The sequence below is a fragment of the Condylura cristata genome, unplaced genomic scaffold (genome assembly GCF_000260355.1).
Source record: "Condylura cristata isolate star-nosed mole 26May11 unplaced genomic scaffold, ConCri1.0 scaffold00033, whole genome shotgun sequence".
Classification (NCBI taxonomy): Eukaryota; Metazoa; Chordata; class Mammalia; order Eulipotyphla; family Talpidae; genus Condylura; species Condylura cristata.
Genome location: NW_004567134.1, coordinates 14802367 through 14824905, shown reverse-complemented (window position 1 = coordinate 14824905; position 22539 = coordinate 14802367). Strand labels below are relative to the sequence as shown.

At 41.7% G+C, this 22539-nt stretch overlaps 1 protein-coding gene across 2 annotated transcripts in view; it reads right to left on the bottom strand.

The window, feature by feature from the left end:
• The window catches only part of RAF1 (Raf-1 proto-oncogene, serine/threonine kinase), a 47278-nt gene extending 31035 nt beyond the window's left edge, over positions 1-16243 (bottom strand). The window contains exon 1 of one of the 2 annotated variants that reach the window (XM_012732151.1): positions 15891-16243. The gene's annotated coding sequence lies outside the window, so the exon portion shown is untranslated. The remainder of the gene's footprint in view (positions 1-15890) is intronic. The other variant, XM_004692364.1, reaches the window with a different exon arrangement.
• Positions 16244-22539: the final 6296 nt, after the last annotated feature.

Sequence of the window (22539 nt, the reverse complement as noted above, 5' to 3'; positions counted from 1 at the left end):
GCCTCCAGCAATAAATCAGAACTACCACTTAAACTTCAGATGTTAGCAAAGCCACAAGCATTCTGCTGGCCTCAGCAAAAAGTAGTGTGTGCCTTATTTCCGGAGGGTCTGTAGCTCGATGAACACTGCCCCCACAAAGCACCCAGTGTCTGAAAAACTGGCTATAGCAGGTACAATACTCTGGCATGCAAACATGTTACAGACTGAGCAATGGAGGTGGTAAATATAGGGGCCATACTATGTTTGTGGAACTGATTTGTTTTAAAATCTGGAAAAAAATCAAGTTTACTTCCTAGCAACTACTAAGAAGTGATCTGCAGAGGACACCTGCATAGTTTATTCTGACACAATCCAGTAGAATGCCAGGCTGTGAAGGCACTTCAAACTCAACCTCCTCATTTTAGCACCCTCAGCCTGAGGCCTAGCTCCAGCAGTAATGTGAGTAATGTGAGTATTCAAAGGCATTTCTGAAAACGAATAAACAGTGCCAGATTACAAACTAGAAAACAAAATAAACTTTCAAAAATCCTGGTAGGGTTTCACTGTTATTTTGTGTTTTGAATTTACTGGATGCTATTAAAAAAATTTTTTTGAAAGCAAGACTGCTCAAAGTGCAAGATTAGGGCTCCTTCAAGGCACAGGCATTAAAGACACAGTGCCTGGCCCTCTCCAGGGAGCTAACCCATGTGATGAAGCAGACCTCTTCCCTAGCCCTGCCATCCCTCTTCCCCTCAGCAGTGTGTTTCAGTCCATCTGCCTGTTCAGCCCCCCACTCTGTCTCTGGTGAATCCTCTCAAAAACTCCCCCAACTCTGGCCTGTATGCCAGTTCTTGTATGCATAAATAAAGCTTTAAATAAATAGATTTTTTAAATTAAAAAAAAGTGCAAGGTTATTAGGAAGGAGCACATATAAACTATTATTTAGTAGCCTAGGGATAAGTCAAATCCTCAGACTATCATTATGGAAATGTGACCCCAGTGCTTGGGTGTAGCTCTACCCTGTTTGGTAAGGTCCATCTCCTACCTAAAGCCTAATCTGAGACATAAAAGTCTGGATGGGAAATGCTGCTTTACCAGCCTCTGGAAGTATAGACCAGTGAGCCCTCACTCAACCTTTCTCATTGTTTTGTCCACAGCTCCTCTCTCCTGGAAGAGGTGGTCAGAGACCTTTGGACTATGCGAAGAAAAACCAATTTCAACAATCCTGATTGAGGCAACTTCAGGTGTTAAAGGTAAAGAATCAAAAAGTCCTAAACCTTCTGCTTAAGGGTGAAAAAGCAACTGGGAAAACTTGGGAATAAGGTTGACTTTGCCAAATATATCTTACTTGCCCTCTGCAAAGGGAACACATTCACATACAACAAATGTAAATACAATGAAGGAAGTTAAATATTCTCAAAAAACGCCTCAGCAAATCGGTGCAAGAAACTCTGAAAAACTTCATTTTATAGTTTTCTCCAAAAACCATATTATAGTTCATTTAAAAATACAAACTTGGTGAACAAAAATACCTACCATGGCAAACACTCTGGTGTTAGGTGAGGGTTTTGAAGAGATTCTTGAACAATCTACCTATTCCTAGTTTCTGGGGATGCAGCAATACATTCTGTGTGGCTGGAATAGATTCCACAAAGTTTACTTCAGTCAAAAGAACTTGAAATCATACAAAACTTCACAGTTTGTTGCCTCTCTCCAATATCTCACAGGAATGTTAAAATTAAACAGACTAAACGTATTTCTAACACCCTTTGTTAGGAAACATAAACTTCAGGGTCTCCCTGGTGGCACAGGGAGCACTGCCAAGCTGCCCGCACCCGCTGAGCACAAGCTCTATCTCCTCCAGGGACTGACCCGCATGGCGCAGCAGACCTCTCCTGTCTCCCCACTGCTCCCCTCAACAGGGTATTTCAGTACATCTGCCTGTTCTGTTCCCCACTCTGTCTCTGGTGAGTCCTTAAAAATTTAAGAGAAAACAAATTCAAATCCTCTGACTCTAAATCATGACTTGATTATATAAAACACACTGATTTTTTTTTAAAAGATTTATTTATGCACACAGAACTGGGGTACAGGCCAGAGATGCAGGGGCAGTGAGAGGATTCACCAGAGACAGAATGGGGAGCAGAACAGGCTGACTGTCGAAGTCCACTGCTGAGGGGAGCAGCGGGCAGGTCAGGAGAGGTCTGCCACGCCATGTGGTCACCTCCAGGGCAGGCGGGGATCGAACTCATGCGGAAGTGGCTTCAGCTTCTTACCGCTGCACTTTAACCGGCTGCGCCTCAGGGAGGGCCCAAAACACACTGATTTTTAAAAAGAATTATTTCATGTTGTTACTATTATACTATTTTGAAGTAAATACTTTTACAATTATTATGTATTGCTTATAAACATTTTAAAAATATTGTTTACAATACAGGCATCAGGCCTCTATGTGGATAAGGGGAAATATATATTATAATGTAAAATTTTCTTCATATTTAGATTACATCACTTCTAATATTAAATGAATTAGTCTAAATACACTGAAAACAGTCCTATATCTAGTGCCTTTTCTATCCTGACCTTTCTTCCTACCCATTAAAGGATGCAGAATACACAGAGGATGTATCAAAAACATATATCCTTTTATTCAGAAAGTTAACTCATAATCTACAGCACATGGCTAAGAATTTAAGACAAAAACAATGAATAATTTACAAAATTTCTTTTAAGTTATTCTTTTTCACCTTCAAAAGTTTTTCTCCCCAGAATTGGTTATACAGGTTAGAGAAAATAAAATCTCTATGTAATAAGACAAGTGATGAACAACAAACCATGACTCACTAATTCTGAGTATTAGTCAATATAAAAGAATTCCTATACATCCAACCTGGGCACTGCCCAAGAGTTAAAATTCTTCTGTAATATTATCCAGCTGCCCCGAGGTTTTCCTTGGTTTAAAAGCAGAGAGAAGGGAACTGGTAAGCAAGCGCTTTAAAAGTCTATGTCTGGCATAAAAGATCTGAATACAAGATACCTACTTGTTTCTTGTTTTTTAATGAATCCTTTTTCTCATTAAGGTCACACTGGTCTAGAACACTATGTTTATGATCTAGGGGTAGAAGTATACACCTTGTCAAATGTATGTCACCACATCACTCCTACCAACAAAGCACCAGTGATCCCCCGCCACAGTTCACTAGGGCTCCCCTCCCCACATCCTCTTCTGGGTGATCTGTTTTCAAGTATTCTTTACTTGCTGACATCCAAATGTGGCATGTTATTAATTTAATCCTGATATGTTAAACATGTGAGGGTTAAATAATATGAGAAGCACATACTGTTAGTCTAAGACAATATATATTACTTATTATCATTTACTATACAAGCAATGGTGGTTCTTTGGGTTCTAATAATCAAGAACTTTTCTAGATAGCCAGTAAACCACCAATCTGGATTTCTCTGGGTTGAAAGCCTAAAGCTCTTAGTCACTAGGTGACTGTACTACAAAACTTAAGTCCTAGGTTACAAAGTACAGATCAACTGTGAAAACCCTAGTTTAGCACTCACATTACCAGAAGGAATAAAACTGGCTATATACTATCTCACTCATTTGTTCTTTATAAATTGTCTCCATAGTCCCAGGGGTTCTCTGCAGAGCCTGCATGAATTCTTAATGCTTTCAGTCTGTAACTCGGAACTGGTAAAGAACACCAACACACTTCTAAATTACCTACAAATAATAGTACAACTTTTTTGAGCAGCTCTCTCTGTTCCTAGATTTCATAATCTCCTCAAAAGCTTCTTATTACCCTAGGATAGGGGGGAAAAGAACAGACTTAAAGAGAAAATAAAGGAGGCCCTCCCTGGTGGCGCAGCGGGCTGAAGCACAGCACTGAGAGGCTAAAGCCACTTCCGCATGAGTTCGATTCCCACCTGCCCCGGAGGTGACCACATGGTGCAGCAGACCTCTCCTGACCCACCCACTGCTCCCCTCAGCAGTGTACTTCGTCGATCTGCCTGTTCTGCTCCCCACTCCCCACTCTGTCTCTGGTGAAGCCTCTCGCCGCCCCTGAGCCTCTGGCCTGTACCCCAGTTCTGTATGCACAAATAAATCTTTAAAAAAAAAATAAAGGAAATTTCCATGAACATAAAGCAACTTAATGCTTAAAAGAAGTGTTCTCTTTTTTCACTTTTAAACAAAATATAGGCAAAAATAGCTTTATGAGCTATACAAGGTATATGATTTTAATTAAAGTATAAATCACATTATGTATTCCCCAGTTAACTGATAAACCAAAAGATTCAAAAATATATTACAAGTACAGAGTAGACGGTAACTACTGGTAGCAATAAACACACACACAATTTTTAACAACTGCAAGTCATTCTGATCAGAAAACTACTCCAGAGACTGTTATCTATTCAGTTTTAATCAACTGTACAGTGAACCTTTAAAGTCATAAAAATCAATAAAATCCTTTAGAAATCTTTCAATAAGAGACCTTTTAAGCATGATGATACAAAATTCCATGTATCTTAAATATTCTCCTAAGAACTGATCAAAAAAGAAATAAAAATTGGGTGATTCGGTGATGGGAAAATCAAGCGGATTGCAGCTGAGATGGAAAAATGCACAAAAATATGTTAAAAAAATAAGACTAATATAATAAAAAAAATTTAATTTTAAGAACAAAAAGAATTAACTAAAGTTCAATATACTTGTTCAGCAGAAACCTTGGGTGAGGTTTGTTTTTGGTTTTTGTTTTTTTTGGGGGGGTTGTTGTGTGAGCAGTCCAATTAAATTTTTTTTTAAGATTTATTTTACTCATGCATACAGAACTAGGGTACAGGCGAGAAACTCAGGGGCAGTGAAGAGGCTTCACCAGAGATAGAGTGGGGAGCAGAACAGGCAGATTAAGGAAGTACACTGCTGAGGGGAACAGCGGGCCAGACAGGAGAGGTCTGCTGCACCATGTGGGTCACCTCTGGGGCCAGGGATGGAACTCACACTGAAGTGGCTGTGGCTAGGTTGCAGTGCTGCAACCTAAAATGCTGGGCCACCAGGGAGGGTCTGATCATCCAATTTAAAAAACAAAAACACTTATTCCCTAAAGGAAGGTTGGTAATCTTGAACAACTGATACTCTAATCTCTCAGATGAACCAGCCTGGACTAAAGAATGGAATGAGCTTAAAAGGAGAAATGAAGACAGTGAAGTCACACTATATGTACATTAAAGTATGAGCATATTATATTTTTACTCTAAAACAAGTGTTTTTTTTTAATTTAGGATATTTTAGCCACCATTCCTTATACTGATGATATGTTTTTGTGAATGCTGACTGCATTAGAAGTGAATCTATTCTTTCAGTCTCAATTCTCCTAAGACTTGTAGTTTGACCCTATAAGTCTAGCATAGAAACTTTCCAAAAGAGGAAAGTCCCTCCACTAAATACTAAATATTTAAAATGAAACACTGGGTATTATATATATATATATATATATATATAACTAGGTGGGAATACCTCGTCATCCCAAACTTACAGTAAAGGCTTCAATATAAGCCCATAGTCAAGAGTGCCCACATAAAGCAATTGTTTTATACATATGTAAGAGATAAGAAGTTTCCTAAAATTTTATGAATTATTGATTAGTGAAGGGAAACGTTTCAGAAAGAACATTTTTAAAAGTGTTACTATCAACTAACTTCCTGGGCCTCCTTAAAGGCACAAGGGTTTAAGTCTCAGCACCATGATGCTTTCAGCACCCGCTGCGGCAAGAGCTAGGACACCCAGCCAGGGAGCTGACCCACATGGATCAGGCCCTCTCTAGTGGCCCAGCAGACCTCTCTGGACTCATCTACTGCTCCCCTCAGCAGTGTATTTCACTAGATCTGCCTGTTCTGCTCCCAACTCTGTCGCTGGTGAATTCTCTCATCACTCTGCACTTCTAGCCTTCATCCCAGCTCTTGTATGCAAAAATAAATCTTTAAAAAATAAAAATAAAAGGGCACTTAAAAAAATAAATAAATAAAAGGGCACTAAGGGCTTTACAAAAAAGAAAAATTGGAAAAGCAAATTAATACTTGGCTTCTGACCTCAATAACCTTCTATTTACTTGAAAAAATACTACTGGGATTAAGTGGGGTAAATCATAAGGCTTATAAGGAAAAGCAACTACTATAACTCAAAGAATATCAAATAGCAGAGGGCATTCCCAGAAAACTGACAAAAATAGTAAGTTTGCATCACACCTAGAGGTTAAATTCTAAACTTAAAATAGGTTACAGGATGGAATCAAGTCCAGAAAAATCCCTTTAGTCTCTTCTTAAGTATATGTTCTGTATTTAGGGTATTTACCCCATCTATCTCTGTTTCTCTCTAAAATAAAGATCATAATATATCACTACCATCAGGTTGTTGGGAAGAATAAATGAATTACAGTGAGTTCTTAAAAGAAGCTAGGAAGCAGTCAGCAGTCAATAAATGCAAGCTATAATCTTTTGGATCACTTTTTGGATAAATACAGCCTTCATCAAAAGAATAATCAACTGTGAAGGTGGTCAAACTAAGTCTTGTGAGAATTGAGAATGATTAAAGAACAGATTCACTCCCTTCAAATGCAATCGATATCTCACAAAAACTTATCACCAGTATAAGGAATGGAGGCTAAAAGTGGCTAAATTAAGAAACACTTTTTTTTTGGCAGAGTGAAAATATAATACACTTATTTTGATGTGCACATAGTGTGACTTTGCTGTATTCATTTCTCCTTTTAAGCTCATTGCTTTCTTAGGTCCCGCCCTGGTGCATCTGAGAGATTAGAGCACCAATTGTTTAAGAATACTCCAAACTACCTTTAGGGATGGAGTGTATTTTTGTTTTATTGTTTTTTTAAATTGGCTTGATCACACAACACCAAAATACACACACACACACACACACACACACACACACATCAACCTCACCCAAGAGGTTTCTGCTGAACAAATATATTCAAATGCTTAAAACCAAACGCCATCTCATCCAAGCTAGGTAACTAATATGTCCCCAGTTTAGAAACAACTTGGGCAGTTTCCCAACTGGCCCAAAGGGGCCCAAAGGGCATTCTGCTGCACTGCAAGGTAGTGTTTGTGTCAATAATTTGAGCTTCCTCACTCCACTTTCTCAATTGCTGACCACAAAGTAGTAAGTTCATCAGATGACTAGCCAATTTAAATGCACATCAAGAGATGTGACAACCTACCCTTCTTAAAAGTTAGCAAACAGGGCTGCCCCAAGTTTAGAAAAGATTTCAGCTTCTTAAAAGGCAAGTTTAAAATCAGCTACTTCAAAAACAATTAGGTAAAACAATCTGGTCCAAGTGAAAGACAGCTGAAACCACTTTCATTTGTAACTCTTGCTACAAATCACTTAGAACTCTTTTTTAATGCAAAGTTTACTTTTCACCTCCAAGTCAGTCATTGTTACTTCATTTAGGCAGCAAAAATATACCATTAACACAAGTACCAAAATAAACAATCACAAATAAAATAAGGTTTATGGGTAATCATTCTGATGGTGAGGTAATAATGGGCTAAAAAAAAAAAAAATCACTGCAAATATAAGAAGAATGCTTACAAACAAAAATCACCCAGACATCTCATCCTGCTAAATTAACACCTGGAAACACTGACCCTTATGCTACTAATTTCTGTTCCACACTTGTGAAGGGCATGAATTTTAGTAGCAAATCCTATATAATAGTCATTTTCTTATGGATACTGAGTCACTATCACAAAAAACTAGTTTTCCTTTTATTTTAAATCTTCACATTTAATGAAATACAACCAAATTATTCAAATACAACCAATTATAAACAACAACCTCTCTCATCCTTGGAAAAACTTTATCCTGTTTAGTTTTTTTCTATAGCACTTAACATAAATTAATGGTCTTTCCTTAACCACTTCTTTGCTTAACCCTTCCCTTTCATCCCTTACCTAACTCTATCAAGTAAACTATGTTAATCAAATATTATTCCTTGGTGTTTTTTCTCCATGCTACAATCTCTTTTTTTATAATTATTTATTTATGTATACAGAACAGGGATATAAGCCAGAGGTGCTGGGGCAGTGACAGGCTTCACCAGAGGCAGAGCAGGGAACAGAACAGGCAAATCGACAAAGTACGCTGCTGAGGGGAGCAGCCAGAGGGTCAGGAGAGGTCTGCTACAATTTTATGCAAAAAACATAAGCACATATTTATACAAGGTTTTTGCAATAATTTTAATTTCCAATTTACTAGTTTTCAAAAAGTACTTTGATTACAGAATACATGTTCATGGAGGAGGGTTAAAAACTGAAAAAACTGAAAACTATGTAAAACAATCTATAAACAGTTTATCGACATGTGTGGACATATATATCCAGTTTTTTTATATGTATATACATATTTTGCTTTATAAAAATGGAATCTTAACTATATATATTTTAGTACTCTACTTTTTTCACTTAACATATCTTCTCACCCAGGGATAAAATTCATCTTGGACTGACTAAATACATTTTAGTCAAGGAGGACATAAGGATATAAAGATAACTACAATGAGTACCAAGTTATCAAAATATTGTTTGCAAGAATACATTAATGTTATGCATTTAATTGTAGTTATGTAATATGTAGTTAATTACATATGAAAGTATATATACACAAACAGTACATACAAAAAAATACATTGGCCCCATCAGATCCACATAGAACCAATGTCTAACTTCTGGTTTGCCCATTTACATCTAATAAGCAGTAAGGAAAAAAGGTCTAGGGCCACTTCACATTCATTAAAAGTTATTATCAAAAAATGGAAAACAACAAGTGTTGACAAGGATGTAGAGAAACTGGAACCATTAGTGTATTGATGGCAGCAAAGTAAAATGCTGCAGTTGCTGAGGAAAAGGGCTTGGCAGTTCCTCAAAACACTTTAAACAGAAAGACATATGACCCAGCAATTCCACTCCCTGCATGGAACTCAAAGGAACTGGAAACAAACAGAGATTCTTATAAGCCAATGTTCATGCAGCATTATTAATAAATGTCAAAAGGGGAAAAACAACCTGAGTCCATCGACAGTCAGATAAATTAAATGTAAGCTATCTAGAGTATAAATACCTAACTAGTGTTTATTATAGTGGAAATACATATAAGAGAATATTATTCGGCCATAAAATGGATGGATTCTGATACATGATACAACATGGATAAACTCTGCACTACAAATAAGCAGGACACAAAATTACAAATGTTTTATGAATCCTCTTATATAAGATATCTGGAATAGATAAATTCCCAACAAGAAAGTAAAATAGAGTTTACCAGAGGCTGGGGGTAAGAATTAAGAAGTTATTTTTTAATGGGTAGAGTTTCTGTTCAGAATGATGAAAGGTTCTGGAAATAGATAAGGTGATGGCTGCACAACTCTTAATGCCACTGAACAGCACACTCAGGATTTCACCTATCCTAAATCTAGATAAAGGAGAGATGTTAAAATTTACCCAAGATCAAGGGCCCTCCCTGGTGGCGCAGCGGGTTAAAGCACAGCACTAAGAAGCTAAAGCCACTTCAGCATGAGTTCGATCCCAGCCCTGGAGGAGATCCACATGGCGCCGCATCCACCTCTCCTGACATGCCCGCTGCTCCCCTCAGCAGTGGACTTCATCAGTCTGCCTGTTCTGCTCCCCATTGTCTCTGGTGAAGCCTCTCAGCGCCTCTGCACCTCTAGCCCATACCCCAGTTCTGTATGCACAAATAAATAAGTCTTTAAAAAAATGGTAAACTCACCATTTTTACAGGTAGGGTAGGACAAAGAAAGGAAGACAGACATAGCAGGAAGGAACTAAATCATAGATGATTAATCTCTGAATCGTCACTCAATTAATGTTTGGTATATAGTCAAGCCAAAGTTTAGAAACGAGCTATATAAACAAGAGTAAGATATGCCCCACCTTTAAGGAGCTTATGATTAGCCAAAAATGCAAGACACCTATAGGAAAAAAAGTATTTAGTAAACACCACTTGGAACCTTACATTTAACAAGTTGTGCTGCAATCCAGGGCCAGGCACTATGCTAAGTTTTGGGTATTCAAAGTTGGTTAAGATACACTCCTCTGAGAAAAGAGAAGGGAAAGCAAATTTTTTTTTTAATATTTCACAATATACGTAAAGTTTAAAGTGCTTAGTACCCAAAAAAGTACTTACACAAACCATGTAAGTTTAAATAAAAGATCTGATGAAACCTGTATTATATGCTGGGATTCAGATTCAACCGCTTCACCAAAGCACACAGATCTGGCCCCTCAGCCTCTCAAGAGGAGTATTTTTCCCCAAATATCAGTAAGAAAAGAATTGTGCATTATGTAGGAAGCATGAGAGGTTATAATCTAAAAGGGTGATAAATATACAAATAACTACAGGGTACAGACCATAAGAAAGATATAAAAGTCTCCCCCAAAAGGAAATATAATGGCCAAGAGTGAGGAGGGTGGAAAACCCAAAAACGGTATTTAGAAAACAATGTTCAAAGTGGCTCTTAAAAGAAGGAACAAATAAAAGTAGGGAAATCATATTTGCTTAGTCTGACAGACAAGAGACTCTTGTGATAGTTTCACAAGGAAGCATGGCTAACACCTCTACACTTGAGCATTCTCCTATCATCACAAGATCGAATATGTAAGAATCCCAGAATGTATTTCCCACTGTGAAAGAAAGGGGAAGGTAGAATGACTATGCATAGTGCAACTTTCTGCATCTCTTGAATTCTGTGGCATGTGATATCATCTGTTAGAATAATGACATGTTAGTTTTTAAGCATATGCATATAAAGAAAGTGAGCCTAATACTAAAATGGAGAATGCACTAGCCTGGAAAGGAAGAAGAAAACAGAGTTCTGTTCAGAAGTTCTAACAGTACAGGCAAACAGTAATAAAAGACTGAATACGGAGGAAGTAGACATAATTCAAACCCGCTTTAAAACATAGTTGTCAACAGAACTTTATTCAGTGTATTTTTCTGTTTACAAAAGCAACATAACCCGAGGATTTGGGAAGTATAGAAAAGTATAAACAGGAACATCTACTGTTTAACAACCACAGTTAACAGTTAACATCTAACAAGAAAGAAACATGTACTCTCTTCTTATATAGGTTTTGAGTTTTAACATCTTAAGATATTAAGTCACCAACATACAACTCACCACTTAAATGTGTCTGTTATTATATTCACAGGGCAATGCATTCATTTCCACAAATCAATTTTTGAACATTTTCATCACCCCCAAAAAAAGAAACCCCTCTCATAGTTACTACCTATTTCCCACTCCCTCTAGCCCTCGTTTACTTTCTGTTTCTATGGATTTACCTAGTAGGAACATGTCATATAAACAGAATTACTCAACATGTGATTTTTTCTGACTGGCTTCTTGTCACTTAGCATGTTTGCAAGAGTTACACAATGGAGAAACTATCAGTCAATCATTTTTATTTATGACTGAATAATATTCCATTGTATTTGGGGGGGTTTAAGATACAACTGTAATCATTCCATATATAATTGTGTCCAGTCTTCTCTGTTATAAATATTTCATGCTTTATACATGCTTTATTTCATGAAAAGTAGAGTGCCCCATCCATTACCACAGTTTATTTTATCTTATTGTTGGAAGTTTGAACTCATGCCAGTTTTTTCTACCATAAACAAGCTGCTCCTATCTGAGTGAGCTATCTGGATCCAGGCAAATACCTCTCAGAAACTCCGAGCTTCCTACTGGAATTTACCAGAGGACAAGACTCTCATGTTCTCTCAGAGAAAACTCAGGATTTCGCCTATCCTAAATCTAGATAAAGGAGAGATGTTAAAAACTACCCAAGATACAGGGCCCTCCCTGGTGGCGCAGCAGGTTAAAGCACAGCACCAAGAAGCTAAAGCCACTTCAGCATGAGTTCAATCCCCGGCCCAAGAGGTGACAACATGGTTCGGCAGACCTCTCCTGGCCCGCCCGCTGCTCCCCTCAGCAGTGTATTTCATCAGTCCGTTCTGCGCCCCCACCGTCTCTAGTGAAGCCTCTCACCGCACCTGCACCTCTGGCCTGTACCCCAGTTCTGTATGCATAAATCTTTAAAAAAAGAAAAACTACCCAAGATTGAAAAGGATGCCTCCAAAATTACCAGATGAAAAATGAAAATTCACAATTTTAAGCTTAAAAACACAGACATGACATAGCCTGAGTCTTCCATCAGAAATGTACATCAATGAAGAAAGGGAAATACCTGTCCAAATGGGATCCCAGTATTAAGCAGGTTGGAAGAAAATAAATTGGAGACAGCATCTTGGCAAAATACATATAAAGATGTACTTACTCTCGCTACTGGGTGACAGAAAATGAAATACAACAGGTAGAAAGAGGAAGATGACACTGTGAAGTCCACAAGGGTGCTCCAAAGCAACTGAACACATTGGGTCTCCTTGAAACACTGTCACTCCCTACTGCTTCCCACTCAATAACCAAAAATGTAAATAATCTCTCAATCACAAAGGTTTTAAAAATTCTAAACTAGTTTTGGCATTGTTAATCCCCACCCAGTAAAAGCCCTCAGGACTAGTCTAAAAATAAAATTATGTGTCAAGTGTTCCTCAAGAAATGCGAGGTACACTGATCGGAATGTGAGCAATTAACACACTTAGTGATTTGCCAAGGAGGCTTCAGATAGCCTGGGCCAAAACTAATAACAAAGAAACAACACCCACCTGACATTTCCCTTGGTTAAACTGAGATTCTCTAGGAGAAAGAAGATCTAAAGTTAACTATTGAAATCATTCAGATCTACACAAGTAATTCTGGGAGAGAGAAGGGAACAGAATGACTCAGCCACAGTAAAACTAAAAATGAAAACTTTAATAAGCAAATAAGGAACCTCTACACAACTTTAAAGGAAGAGTAATATGCCCAGCCATTACTAGCATGAGGATTATAGGCAATGTAATTTACCCCTATACCAGAAATATTAACTGAATGTAACAAAAATTATCAAGTATTAAGTTTGGAACCAAGTCAGTTCAAACAGTCTTATTCATCCATACACATACATAAACATGCCTCTACACACAGAGAGTAAGACTTAAGTGTTAAACAACCTCTTCCTAGAGGGACCAATGTCTTGTTTTTCAATTAATTTAGTGAGCAGTTTTCCAGCTAGTGTCATTTGTTTTGAAGAAATAAGTTTCAAGATCTGCACAATTTAAAAGACCAAAAAAACCCCTCTGTTTTCAAATGAATGCTCAATTTTTCATTTCATTACTCTTTTCAAAGGCAATATTTAAAATTCTCTTTTGCTAGTCAACATTAAGGCATGCTGTCTGGCTAACAAGCTCCTCCCCAAGACCACGAATTATTATGTATGGCCTATTATGTTCCTAACATGCAAACAAAAGCTCTCCCTCATGGAACATTTTCTATTTTTAGGCAGTGGCTTCCTAGCAAAGGTTTATCTGAAATTAAAATGCAGTAGAATCATACACCTACTATTAATCACCTACTTGAAATAATAATTTGTAATTAGGCATTTTTTCATTAAGAAGAATTTAGTGGCCTGTAATAGTGGCCTGTAAATTTTAACTTATAAGAAGCTGTCGTTTAATCTTCAGAGCAAACTACCTTGGATTTCACAAATGGCGTGTTTTCAACTAAAAGCAATTTGTTTCACAGCAGTTGTAATACAACACTTGATGTGCAATCATTCTCCATTTCATCCTTTAGATACTCTTCATAATAAATGACCAGCTAAATCTGCTTCTCACTGTTTTCTCCAGCTAGCAAAATCCCATAAAATATGTCCAACTGTACTTCGCTCAAGTCTTCTACGTTGCAAGCACACACATTTTTTCAAGACTAAGCAATCTCCTACATTTGTAAGCAAACATCACACACCTAAAGATAAGCTTTTACAACAGAAACAGGTTTATTTTCCCTAGCACCCAGTGTTCAACTAGGTCAAACGTTTTTTGTTGCGTGTTAAACAGCTTAGCCCTTGAAGTGATAAGGTTGAAAACAAGCCAAAAGAATCTTCATGTTCTTCTGTGATACAAAGTCATCACAACCCAAGAAAGATTTAGGAACTGCTAACTGAACTATTGATATCATAATCATTTCAGCATAAGCACAATCACAACACAATTATTTTTTAAAAACAGAACAGGACTTTTAAAAACAGAAAGACTTTATAACAAAACTGAAATCCAGGCATCAATCCAAAGAAACATTTGACTATATAAAATACTAAACTGAAAAATACTCATTTGCATTCTACACTTTTTCAAACATTTTATAAAAATCTGGCAATTTCTATATGACTAGGAAGTATGGTTTAGATTGTCAACCATCTTAAAAACCTGGTATCAGTGTAATGCACATTTATAAAGTTAACATTTCTGTGAGCAAGTACAATTCTAAAAGAATCTTTTGCAAGAATCTCTACAAATTCACCATTGTGTAAGTGCACAACATATGACATACAGCACTAATCAAAAACATTAACTGAATTTAACTGTGGGCAACTTAAGTCGATCTTTTCAACTTCCTCAAGAGGGAAATTATTAGCAAGAAAAAAGAATTAGCAACACTCCTTTAAAATAATCCAAATTAGATCAACTAGCTCACTATCGTCAACAATTAAAGACCCCTCACATTCCAGTCAATTTTTCTTCTGGACCCTCACCTGCCTCACCACTGACTGCCTACACACCAGGTTCTCCTCAAAGTCCTCCCAACTCCTGCCAGCCTTTAGGCCTTTGTACCAGCTGCTCCCTGGTTTAGCACAACCTGCCACCCTCCCCTCCAGGAGGGCGCTCCCAAACTCCGAGCACAAATCCCCTCCACTGCACAAGCTTCCTCAACTCCCCAGGCAAAAACTGGCTGCTCCAAAATCCCAAAACGCTGACCTCGGCCACCCTTATCGCAGTGCATTGTCCGACGCCTCGGGAAGGTGCTGCGCGCAGACTCCCCCTACCCAACCCAGAGCACAGACAGGCAGAAACGCTCCACGGGCGAGCGGCGAATCCACCCCTACTCGGGTAAAGCGAACCCCTAAAATCCGGGCAACATGTCAAGGAGGCACGGGAGATCCTATCGCACTTCCCACCCCAGAATGGATACCAGAGGGCACACCCAGGGCCGTGGAAAGGGAACAATGAATGAAAACAGCCGTCTCGCCTCTGCTATGTCCACACTCCTCTGTCTGGACACCAACTAGCTCTGCAGAGCCTCTGCAGCTGCAGGACTGAAGCGCCCAGGCGGCTCCCACCTCACACAAAAGCCAGCCCTGGATCTTCATTCCGAAGCACCCCGGGCCCGATCCTCGTTAAACGCATCCCGAACCTTTCATTAGTAACCCGCAGACGGTCCCGAAACCCAAGGCGAGGCCCCCCGCCTTTGTGGTGGGGCACGGGGCACCGACTCATTTCCGTCTCTAGTCCCGATTTCCGTCCCCCCTGAGAGTGTCCCTTGACACAGACCTAAGAGAAGGTGCTAGCCTGTGTCCCCAACACCCGATCGGAAAGGAAAGGGTCCGAGTGACAACACAGCTACGAGGCAGTTCTGGGTTTTTCCCGCTGCCAACACGAGAAAGTGCGCTGGGCACGGGGAAGGCGCTGGCCCATTTCCCCGAAACACAAGGAAATGTGAGTGAGGATGTGGGCACCCGGCTCGCCGGCCATGACACCGGGCCCCGGGGCCCCCACCCGCCCGGCGCCACCCGGGGTGACAGCGGCCAGGCCCGGGCCCTCCGTTCCGTCAGCGCCGCCCAGGCCCGGCAATCACTGAGGGCGGCCCCTTCGGCCCCACCGCGCGGTGGCCCTGAGTCCAGGGCCCGACCCTGCCGCCTACCTGACGGAGCCGGGCCGCCTCCGTGTCCCGTCGTCCGGCGGCGGCGGCGGCGGCGGCGTCTCGTCCGCTCCTCCTCCCCGCGGCGGGTGAGGGAGCGGGAGGCGGTCACATTCGGCGCGTCCCTAGCCCAGGGGACGGGGCCCCGGGCAGCCCCCGCATCGTCGCACTCGCGCTGCGCGCCTCAGGGCACACGCCCCAAAGCCCGGCCAGCTGGCCCTCCGCGGGGCCCAAGGAGAGCGGCAGGCTGGCCTCCCGTCTCACGCTCGCTGGCGTCCGCCTCCCGCCATCTAAGATGGCGGCCCCAGTGCCCGCGATGAAGGCTCGGGCGGCCCCGGCGAGCGCGGCCCCCTCGGCGCTCCTCCTCCCGACCTGCGGCGCCGCCGGCTCCCGGCTTTTGCGCAAGCCCTCCTGGCGGCCAACCTCCCGCTGGCTCGGGGATCCTTCGCTCTGGCCTGCGCGCGGGCCCGGCCCCGGAAGGGGCGTGGCCTACCGGGTCGCCGGTCGCCGGTCGCCATTTCCGAGCTGAGGAGGCGGCGGCACCTCGGTCACCTACCGCGGGGCTGCGGGCGGCCGGCGCTCGGGAACGGCCGGGGTTTGGCCGCCCGCGGAGCCAGCCCGCCTGCCTGCGTGGCCAAGCCTGAGGCAGCCAGGCGCCCGGCGCAGAGGACAGTCGCTGCCTCGGCCGAACCTCCAAAGTCGGGCACTTCTTGGGTCGGGGTTCGGTCACGGGCGGGCTCTGCGGGAGAACCCCTAAACGTCTCTGAGCCTCAGATGCGCCCCTCGAGATTGGGCTTCATCTCCCTCACCTCCTCCGTCACATTGGCAAAGCTCTTGAAGGACGGATGCCCTGCAGCCCGTGCGAGGTGTGGGAAAGCAGTTGTTAGCCCGCCTTCAGCGCCGGGCGCAACTTGGCTTTCTCCGTGAGCCGTCGTCGTGTGTCAGTTAGTGTGTCCCCTGTGCGAGGAATTTATCCTCTGGCACTCTGACTCTAGAGAAATACTAACATACGCCCAAAAATGAACCGAGACGTGTTTTGCCTGGATTTGCGTTAGGGAACCCTGGGGGGAAACACGGATTAATTGATAAGGAGCCCGGCGAAGTCACTGGTGCTGCATCCACAGTGTAGGGCGGCTTGGGTGTGCTGCCACGCATCTGAAAAGGGGGGAGCTCACACCCCTCCAGCATACGCTGTTGCAAACCACACCACCTCAATTGAAAACTAACATTTTTTTAAAAAAAGAGAAATGAAGCTGAAGCAAGGTAAAATCATGACGACTATGTGGAACTAAATGTGAACATGAAAATAAATGTAGGGGAAGCAGCTTTGGTGTTTAAAAATAAGAATAATAGGGGCCTCCCTGGTGGCTCAGGGGTTGAGTGGCAACACTGAAGCTTTCCATAGCCACTGAGGCATATGAGTTCGATCCCCAGCCCAGGAGCTGATCCACAGGGCGCAGCAGACGTCTCCTGTCTCCATGCTGCTCCTTCAGCATTGGATTTCAGTCAACCTGCCTGTTCTGCTCCCCACTCCGATGAATCCTCTCTCTCACACACACAACTCTGGCCGGTACCCCAGTTGTACCTAAAAATAAATAAAATCTTCAAAAATTAAAGAATAACACCTAACTTACACGATGAGGCGGCCCTTGGCAGGTATCCTGGGAGTGGAGTCTTCACAGCGGTCTGGAGTCTGCCTACGGTCACATTTGGACTGTGCTACTTCCTCATCGGTGACTTGAACAAGTCCTTTAAGCCTCAGTTCCTCACTTTCCTCAGGATGAGCCCAAATTCATAGTACCCACCTTTCAGAATTGAAAGGATTTAGTGAGTTTAAGCTGCAAAGCACCTGAAACTGCCTGGCTCCTACTCAGCCTAGAAGTGTAGCTGTAATTAAGGCTATCTTGCTATCACATCATTACCTCTCAGGGCAGAGCCACAAAGCCACATTGGCTGACCCCCAGGCCATGCCTTCTTTCAGTCACCCACAGCAGTACCTGGTACCTGCCCGGGAGTCACAGCCTGGGACGTTTAAGGCTTTACTTTATTCAGACCTGTCAGCCCACCTGTCAGAGTGGCTGCTGCACTTCTTCAGAAATAATTTATTGAGATGTACTCAACCATCTCAAAGTGAACAATTCTGTGGCTTCCAACATTCAGTTAGGTAACCACCATAATTCCAAAACATTTCCCTGGCTCCGAACAAGAGGCGTGCCTTCAAATTCAGCCCCAAGAAAGGCTCACAGAAAGTGATAGTGAAGCTGTGCAGTGATGAGAGAGACCTGGGAAGAGCACTTGAAGGGCCCTGTGGTGGGCAGGAGTGTGGTCCAGAGTAGGGGTGGGGGCTGAGGTAATAGGAGTGAAGGCCAGTGAGGGGGGGTTGGAGGGCGGAACCTGGCAGGTGATGAGTAGGACAGAGGATGGCCTATGGCCTTTCCATGCCACCCTGCCTCTCTGGCCAGTTTAATTTTAGTCACAGATGAGTTTGAAGTGTGAGCCAGGCCTCCCTGGAGAGGCAGAACATTGTAAACAGTTACCCCACCAGGTGATCCATATGAGTTCCGTGGGCGGACACCCAGAAGGGAGGTAGGAGGGGAGTGACCGGTTCTGCCAGGGAGGGGCAGGGAAGCCTCTGCAGAGGCCACCTGTAAGCTGAGTCTTAAAGGAGGAGTCAGAATTTTCCAGACTGATACAGGAGAGAGAGCTGGGCCGGAGGTGGGAGAAACAGAGTAAGGGCTCAGAAGTGTGATTTATTACCAGACAGTTCTGGGCTGGAGATTCCCTGCCCAAGCAGAGGACCCCAGGGGAATAGTGAAAGCGAAGGTCTGGAGTGCAAAAGATGTCTCCTTTAAGACACAGTGGAGCAGTCTATAACGGGCTGAGGAGCTGGCTTCTGCGGGGGTCAACCTCAATACATGTTGCTAGTGTCTGTCCTAAGCAGGGAAGCCAATGCAGTCATCTGGGAAACCATTTTAAAAAATGGGTGCTCTCATCGATTACTTGGCTGTATAAACAAATAATCTCTGTGGACGTCAACTTGTCAATAGTGAAATCATAAAAGCATATACCTTTTACCCTAGAAGTTTTCCTGCTGGGAATTTATCCTTCATATACACTTGTAAATGTGTGCAAGGATATGTGTTCGAGGCTATTCCTTGCCACATTGCTTGTCATCTACACAAGTACCGTGCATCCATAAGAATGATGAGCTCCTTGTGAAACTGATTTAGGAGGGGGTCCAAGAAACACTGCTGAATGGGGGGTAAAAAGGATAACACTGATCAGAGGCTACAGGGTGCAGATGGTGTTCAAGAGGGGGAACTAGCCCGAACTTTCATACTTTTCTTCTTTTTTTTTTTTAGATTTTATTTATTCATACAAAACTGGGGTATAAGCCTGAGGTGCAGGGGCCGTGAGAGGATTCACCAGAGACAGAGCGGGGAGCAGAACAGGCTGACTGACGATTTACACTGCTGAAGGAAGCAGCCGGCGAGACAGGAGAGGTCTGTTATGCCATGTGGGTCACTCCCTAGCCAGGGCTGGAACTCTTGCTGAAGCGGCTGCAGCCAGGTTCACAATGCTGTGCTTTAACCCACTGCACTACCAGGGAGGACCCTACTTTTTCTTTTATATGCAAAAATATTTTGTTTCAATTTTGTTTGTCATACCTCTTTGCACTGACTTTCTCAGCCTAATTTTTTGCTTCAGCTAGCAGAAAAGGCACACACAGCTTTAGAACCAGGTGTTGAATTTCTCCCTACCCTATTAACCCTGTGAGTGGGTAAGGGAAAAAAATCTTATCTGTGTTTTCTTGTCTGGGAAATAGGACAAGGTCATCCACCGCAGAGGTCGTTGTTGACAATGAGACCCTTTTTAAAGCATCTTGTGTTGGCTAGAGGCAGCGTGGAATTCCTGGACATGAAGTCACAACAGCCACCCACACTCAGAAGGCGTGGCACTTGGGGTATAATGCTCTTTGGTGTCTGTCTTGAAATTCTTAATAATTTGATCTTTATGTTTGGGTGAGTGAAGTCTGATGGGACCATGGATCGTGTACCCAGCTTGGAGCCTCTGATCACACATGTGCTACCCCGGAGGAGGCAAGACCTGCCCGGGTCTGGTTTTTGCTAAATTCGTTTCCTCATTATGATTGTGGGCAACTGTGGTTTTATCTTCTTTCTCAGATTCCTTCTAGTAATGTTGTGTCCTGTCCACATTTGTAGAAAGTGTATGCTTTCAGAAGCAACTTCAGAAGTCAAAGGACTCTAAAGCAATTGGTTGACCACCTAACCTGGAGAGTAAATGAATATTAACAATAGCTAACAGAGCTTAAAAATTAACTATAGAGTGTGCATAGTGCCATAGGTAAATGGAAGTAAATCATATGATTGAATCTCATAAAAATGCCATGAGCTATAGTGAAATAAGCCAGAAAGAAAAGGACAAATACCAGATGGTTTCACTCATAGCAGTAGTATAAAGGACCAGGCAAGAAAATAATAATAATAATGAATAACAATATACCAGAAACATTTTACGGGGGTGGAGTGGGGAATGGGATCAAAAACAGTGGGGGGAGGGAAATGCACTGGAGTGTGGTGATGGCACACAGGTGATTGGGTGATGGGAAGCCCAAGGGGGGTCCAACTAAGATGGAAAAAGGCACAAAGTGATGTAAAAATAAACTATTATGTATATATTTTTTAATGCTGTGAGCTAGGTATTATTATCACTCCATTATACAGACAAGGGAACTGAGCTAAGACCACACAGTTAACAGTAGGTAAGTTTTGGATCTAATTGAAACAACTCTACCCCCATCTTTTAAAAATAACTATCTTGGTATAATCACAAAGAAACCTTTTGCAATTAATACTATAATAAATTTCCATATCTAAGACCTACATTTTAATTATTACATTAGATATTTGATCTATAAATACATAGGTACTCAAACATAGTAAGTAGCTCATCTGAGTTAAGAAAATGCAAAATAAAGATTAATCTTGGTTGAAAGCCTCAAAGCTAAAGGGCACACGAAGTCGTTTCTGCACAAGTCTTATTCATTTCCGTATTTATCCTTTCTGAAGTTTACTTACTTACAGCAACAAATAGACTCACAAAACCTTAGACTTGGAGAAAGCTTAGAGACCCGTCCGTACAAACACAGGGTTGAGCCCATGTGAAGTCGTGGGGGGCTGCTGAGTGACCCTGGATGGGTGTTTACCCTCCCCAGGCCCTTTCTTTATCTATAAAGAAGCAAAGAATGTGGGCCTCAGAGGTTTTTTGAGCGAATGAAACAAGATAAGGGACGAAACTGCCTGGAATCTAGTAGAGACTCGATAAATGTTCCTTTTTTCTACCTTTTTAAAAATAGATTCTTCCATATTTCAGATTATTTCTCTAGAATAGAGTCCCAGAAGAGGAATTACTTAAATTCACAATAAATGTTTTTATGAACATTTATGTATATTGTCAACTTGTTTTTTGAAAGATTGTTGCCACAGGTGGCATGTGAGATTGCCAGTTTGACCACCCCTTTGCCAGCACAAAGTATACATTTATTTCCTGTTGGTTATTAGAAAAATAAAAGTACTTTATCACTGTTTGAAGTTGTCTGGCTTTGATTAATTGTGCAAGTTTATTCATATACTTGGGTCCCTTGTTTTTGATTTGTTCATAGCCTATTGGGGTATTGGCATTTTTTCATATCAATGTGTGGACTATTTTTTATGATAATGAAATTAATTTTGGGGGGGTAAATTGGGCAAATGGTGAATGAGAGAACTGGACTTTAATTGTGAAGTTAATGTATAAGATACAGCTGTTGTATGTTACAGGTTTACAATGATGCACATTTGAGGCTCCATGTTACCATGTTACTTCAATATAAGATTATTTAGAAAGAAGAAATGAGTTTATATGTTGACTGCAAATGTTTGTGCCTATGCCTGGCCTTTTTGTTTGTTTGTTTTTATAAATTACTTATGTGTAGAGCTGGGGTATAGGATAGAGGTGGGGAAGGATGAGAGGATTCACCAGAGACAGAGTGGGGAGCAAAATAGGCAGGTTGACTGAAATACACTATTGAGGGGAGCAGCGGGCAAGATAGGAGAGCTCTGCTTTGCCATGTGGGTCAGCTGGCAGCGACTGAACTCATGAACTCAGGCCACAATGGCTGGTGATAGCTTGATAGCATTGAGACTTAACTCCTGTGCCACTAGGGAGGCCCCTTAACCTTTTTATTTTGAAGTTGTTTCATTATTATTATCGTGGTGGCAGATTCTTCAGTCACAGAAGTCTTGAAAGTTTATGATTTATTCTATAATGTTTAAGTTGTACCCTCTGGAGTTAGAAGAAACAAATAACCTCAAAGGAACAAATGTTGTGAGTTAAATCATATCTCCTCTCCCACACTCCTTCATCCCCAAAGATATGTTGAATTGTTGACTCCTACATGCTGTGATGTGACCTGACTTGGAGATGGGGTTGCCCTGGAAGATGGTGAACCCCAAACCAATGATACTGGTAACCTTCTAGGAAGAAAGTCATGTGATTGTTGCAGCTGCAAGGTAGGCTGGAAACGCCAAGGATTGCTGGCTAACCACCAGAAGCCAAGAGAAAGCCGAGAAGGCCAGAATGTACAGGGAGC